We start from the raw sequence: 6000 nt of genomic DNA, 5'->3' as shown, positions 1-6000 counted from the left end.
GCAACTGCCAGGCTACAACCTCAGGATAGGAAGCGTTAATCTTCTCTCGTCTATACCGCCGTTTAACAGCGGCTGGACTCTCCTTCTCTGTATCCATGTCGAAGATTTTGATACAGACGTCGATTACATCTCCGCCTTGTATAAGCTAGTGCGCATACGACGGGCTGTTCGGGTGATAGAGCGGCGTGCGGCGTGCGGCGAGGCGGCGACGAAGAACGCAGTGACTCTGTGGGGTCTGTCTGGTTACCATAGTATCGGCGCCTCCTCACAACTGCTCATTCGCGTGACGTCAAGCTCGACATCGACGGTGGAGCGGGCCCGCGGCCGCAGGGAAGCGCACGCCGCACCTTGTTCTTTTCCGGTTGCCATGGTAACGGCACATGCGCACAACTGACCTGTCCCATTGACAGCGAAATGCTCGACTAGTTGCCCAGAGTAGCTCTCGCTACAAAACAAAATGGAGCATTTTTGAGCCCGAAGGTCATCATTGTTGGTTGATAGATCCCGTTGGAGTGACGAAAGCTGCGTATCTGTTAGCGCCGGCACTTGCCGGTACCTTCGAGTAAGGTCTAGCGTTGTTACATAGGCTGCTCGACTTACTTGTTCCACTCTCTCCCCGATATTTGGAATATGGTACACTTGAGCCTGGGTGACAGCATTTAACTTCCGGTAATCTACTACAGGCCTTGGTCTTTACCCGGAGCTTCCACCGAGATCATAGACGAAGCATATTCGCCTTCGGAGTTCTTGATTACTCCTAATTCCAGCCTACGCTTTACCTCCCTATCAAGGATATCTCTCTGCCTTGGAGAGAGTCGGTAGCACCTTGACCCCACTGGCTCCACAGTACTTAGCTCAATATCATGCTCGGGCAAATCAGTTCTGCCTGTCCTGTCTATGAAGCAGTTATCAAGCTCTACTATCACTTCGCCGAGATCAGACAACTGAGATTCTTTTAGTTCTCTTCTCCGCTCAGTCCTAGTGAAGAGTTCCCGCGCGCTGCTTTCCTCTCCGCTTAGGCAGATAAGGTTGGCTTCCATTTCCTCAGGAAGATTCAGCATTAGATTTATCGCGGCCTCTCTCTTCACGTAAGGCTTCATTAGGCTGCACTGATAAATGCGCGCTTCTTCCCGGGAGTTTTCGCCAAGTAGTTGGTGTTAGAGAGCTTAGCAGTTATTTCCGCAGGCTCTTCCCACTGTAATTAGAGCCTATTCTGCCTTGAAGCTCTCACCAATATTACCTTGGCAGCAATACAAAATGTCCGTTGGCGTGCTGTCCGATCATAGTACACCTTAGAACGAGCCTGGTGTCACAAAATTCGGCGCATTTTCGAAAAAAACCGGCGCTGCGCCTTAGCAATCGCGCGCGCGCGCGGTAAAATAAAACAAAAACAGCGGGGAAGGACCCCCGGAGAGTGCGTAGCTTTGCGTAATGCTGCAACTCTGCTCGCCGGCGCGGCGCCGAGGGGGGCATGGCCGCGCGCGGCATCGATTTTTCTCTAATGTTGGAGAAGTTTTGCTTGTTGTCGACGGAAAGGGGGTAGCCTGGTCTGCGCCAAAGTGATAGCCTCTCCCCTTCACTCCTGCGCCGATGACTCAGCATGCCGCGAATGACCTAGATTGCTCTAGAAGGCGGTTTCCGCGCTCGACCAATGGGGCCGCGCGCCCAGCGCGAGAAGGAGGAGTTTGTGCAGTTGAAGCTGCGTGTATGTGCACGCCTGCCTTGGCGCGAAGAACAAACAGACGCGGTCTGCGCCTATAAATGAGGGGCTGCAACCGCTGTCTGTTAGTCTGAGCCGCCGTTTAAGCTTCCGAGAAGTGCGCCCGCTCGACTCCCGGGAGAACGCCACTCGACCAGCCCGGATTACCGAGGCAACGTGCGCCAACCTGCGGGACGGCCCCGTCGAGCCCCTCAGGTCGTCGGACTGTCGCAGTTCCCGGTGAACAAATTGTGTTTTGTTTATTTGTCTCTCTCTGTGTTAGTGCACTTTAGGTGCAAAGATTTTGTTGAATTTTATATCTCTCTATTGTTACTTTTCACGAGTGCATTGTATTTGTAAGTCACTTCCTATCTGCCAGTACGATTGATAGTGAAATCCTCTGTATCGTCTTTTCGCTCTATAAACTTTGTTTTGTTTTGTCAACCTTTGGCTCCGACCCATTCTCTGTCTTGCGACCGGCAAAAGCTGGGCACCAAGCGACCAATCCCCTTGTCCCTTGGTAGCTGGTCTCCGGCTGAGCTTGCCACGCTGAGTCGAGGGCATATCCTTTGTGACCGAGACCGCTACCCCCATACGCTCTAAGGGTGTCTGGGAGCGCACGCAAAAGTGCGCGAAGTGGTGACACCTGGGCTGACCTCACGCTGGCCTCCACGAGTTCTTTATTGTCATTTAAACGCTCCAGCAGAGTTAACACGAACTCTACTACTGTCGGGTCCTCTCCGCGCCCTTCCCAGGCTTCGCGTACCATTCGCAGAGGTGAGTGCAGTGACCTTCCATTCACGAACTCGGCGGGGCTAAATCCAGTGGATTCATGCGGCACAGACCGCAAAGCGAAAAGTGCCGCAGGTAGGCATGCGTCCCAGTCGCGCTTGCTTCTATAGCACAATCCCCTAAGCACGCGCTTTAGAACAGAATGCCACCTTTCTACGCTGTTACTCTGCAGATGATGGATTGAGCTGTGCACTATCCTAATGCCGCACCGCTCCAGAAATGAGGTGGTGAAGGCACTAGTGAATACACTACCCTGATCACTTTGGATCTCGGAAGAAAATCCAACTCGGACAAAGACAGTGAATTCACAACACTCTCTGACGTCACCTCGCACAGCACGACAGCCTCTGGAAACTTCGTGACAGGGCATAACATGGTCAGGATATAACGACACCCTGACTCTGTCACGGGAAGTGGCCCAACTACATCTATCACCAACCGGTGGAACGGCTCAGTAATGATCGGTACTAAAAAAATCGGCGCTTTCTACTTACCTCGCGCCTTTCCGACCCGCTGGCATGTGTCGCATGACCTTACAAAACGCTCCTGGTCCTTAAAACATCCATGCCAGTAGTATTCTTGTAAAAGCATCTGCTTTATTTTCCTGATTCCCAAGTGGCATCACCACGAATTGCCCCGGAAAATTCGCAGTAAGCCTTGTCGATACTTCTGGGGAACGACTAATTTGTCTCGCTCCACTCCACGCTTATCCTTGTATAAGCGATAAAGCACACCGCCTCTCATATGGAAAGCAATATTCTCTTTTCTTCCCCTTACTCGCTCTGTGGGGCTTCCTTATCTTTTGTATAGTCGGGTCATTTGCTTGTTCCATACCTAGCTCTTCTTGCTTCGCACTCAGCAGCGTCATGAAGCTGTTTTACACTGGCGGCAAAAATCACTGTCCAGGATTTCCTTGTTCCGCGGTTCGTCATGCTTACTGCCAGGCTGACCGGTCTCGGGTGCCTCGTTAGCGCGATTTTCTGCACCTTGTTCATCCATTTCTGCCCTAAGTTTAACGGCTGTTTCCTCCCCAGTGAAATTCTCAGGAATAAGCTGTGTTGCAAGTTCTCGCGCCTTCGAACGAGTTAAGGCCTCCACAACTCTGTCTCTAAAATAGATCCCCTTCTCTCGCAATAACATATTCGATTTGTTGGAGAAAAAATACGGATGGTACTTAGGTAGCTTTCCTGAAACTGTGGCTTAAGTTGTAAGCGTACCGAAAGGGCCCTCAATTCCCACTGTCGCTATGGGCAAGCGCACACTTTGTTCCCCAACCACCTCTCGGATCCATGCACATTGACCTGTGTAATCGGACGGCGACTCATACGACGGATGGGCAACATCCATCGTTGCTGACTACCAGGTCATGCATGTACGGTAACACAGCTTCATGTTTTCATCGCAGTTACTGACATACGAGAACGCAAGCTTTTCTTTTTGACAGTTCACTGCAATGTGACCCGGATCATTGCATCTGTATCAAGTGAGCGTCCTCCTAGCCTAGAAAGCGACTTTTTATTTCTGCGCTTTGACAACTTTTGCACCCTTCTCATTGTCTCCCTTCGTTGAGGTTTATCGGAAGAAACCCTTCTTTCGTCTTTCTCGTCTGCAGAGATCCGAAAGTTCTCGTGACGGCAATTCGCACTTCTTCCGAAATTACGGAGCCTATCAACTCCAGTGTTGTTAAACTGCCGGCGCGAAGCGTACTCCTCAAAGAGTTCGGCAGCTTTTGTCGCAGATGTCACGTTGTCCCGGTCCTGTAGCCAATTTCTTTCCTCTATCGGAAGGCAGTTGTAAAACTGCTCCAATAAAATTCTCTCAACTACAACGTCCCGGTCACTATAGGACTCGGTGCTCTTTAACCATCCGACCAAGTTCGCAACTTGTACATAAAATCGGGATAGCTCTCATTTTTCTACTTCTTGGCTCCACGAAATCTTTGCCTGAACTGTAGAAGAACTGCAGATTGGGCTAGTTGGTGATGCATAGTGGTGGTTCGACAGCGCAACAGCACGTGATGAGCGCTGGTTTGTGTGTCTCGTCTCCTACTTGGACTGTGTGTGCTGTTGCGCTGTCGAACCACCACTTTGCCTGAACGCCTCGACGCTAAGTCTGTATTTTCGTCGAAGGCAAGCCTTGACCTTCTCGTAGTTGTCCGCGCCCTCTTTGCTGAGCCGGGCGACGACCTCCGCTGCCTCGCCGGGCAGAACCGTCAGTAGCCTCTGAGACCAAGTGTTTCGACTACAGGACAGTTTCTCTCACGTTCGTTTATAATCTGCTAGATACAGACCGATATCCCCTGATAACACATATGGCTGCATGTGCCTAGACATCTTGACAGATTGGAAGAGTGAAACAGCACATAGCACGCGGAGCACCGTAGAAATGGGCGAGAAGGATTCGGAGGTCCGCTGTACTTCGCCCGAAGCTGCACGAGTCTATCCACACACAGACACGGCACCGTGGCTACAACCTCGGTGGGCTCTCTCCGGTCGGGACGGCTCTTGTGAGACACGGCTAATTAAAGAAAGGCACCGTTCTCCTCTTCCTACCGCCGTCCTATCCATCGGCGGCGGCGTCTCGCGCCGAGCCAGACAAAGGGAAGGTAATATCCCGCCCCCCCCCCCCTCGTGAAGAGCGTGGGAAAGATTCCGCAGGCAGCTTCTCAGAGACATCCTTTTTTTTTCGTGGGGTCAACGAGGGGTCAAATGACGCGTGCCCAGCAGGGTTGTAACAGCTTCCTCCCCCGACAGACGAGGCTCGGTGGGTAGCAGTCACCGCTGCTGCCCGAAGAGACGACTTAATTGCTTGCCTATGAACCAACACTTCTCCGTCGCTCGTAGCATTGTCTTTGACGTTGACCACAATTTTTTAGGCGTCTCTGAAACTTCAGCCGCATGCACTCAAACCCGCTCTAAGAGAACCAGTTCAAAAAAGAAATTGCTACAATCTGGTTAGTATAGCTGTTGGAGAAAAGCCCGCACTGAAAACTCTCAGAACCAACGTATCCAGAGAAAACCAAACATGCTACTACACACATTCACACACATAAACGCCCGAAAACAAAAAACTTAGGTAGCAATTTTGGATAGCTGAACACCATAACGGACCGCTTAGAAAGAATGGCTAAGTGCGTCCACGTTTCCTTTCAATTTGCCCTTCTTGTACTTTATGTCGAAATGAAACGCCGTCTCGTCGACGTTTTCACTCGGCGCGACGGCGCGCCCTCTAAATATGAATATATTTTCCCCCGCAAGTCTAGCTGCGCTTAAGATTTGGATTTGTCTTGTTTAATTTTTTTCGCTATCTGAGGCATATAATCATGTCAAGGAGTCAACATGGCAGTTATGTTGGAATGAATCTACACAAAACAAATAAAAGCAACCCTGCCGTCCACGCATCTATGTATACGTATCGTCACCATACGACGCAACGTGGCATTCCAAAACTTCGTCAAAAGCGCAACATGGTGCAACGATAAGAAACAACGGTTTCGGAAAATCGAAATC

The sequence above is a fragment of the Amblyomma americanum genome, chromosome 10 (assembly GCF_052857255.1).
Source record: "Amblyomma americanum isolate KBUSLIRL-KWMA chromosome 10, ASM5285725v1, whole genome shotgun sequence".
NCBI lineage: Eukaryota > Metazoa > Arthropoda > Arachnida > Ixodida > Ixodidae > Amblyomma > Amblyomma americanum.
The sequence above is the reverse complement of the archived record's forward strand: the minus strand, read 5'-3'. Positions refer to the sequence as shown.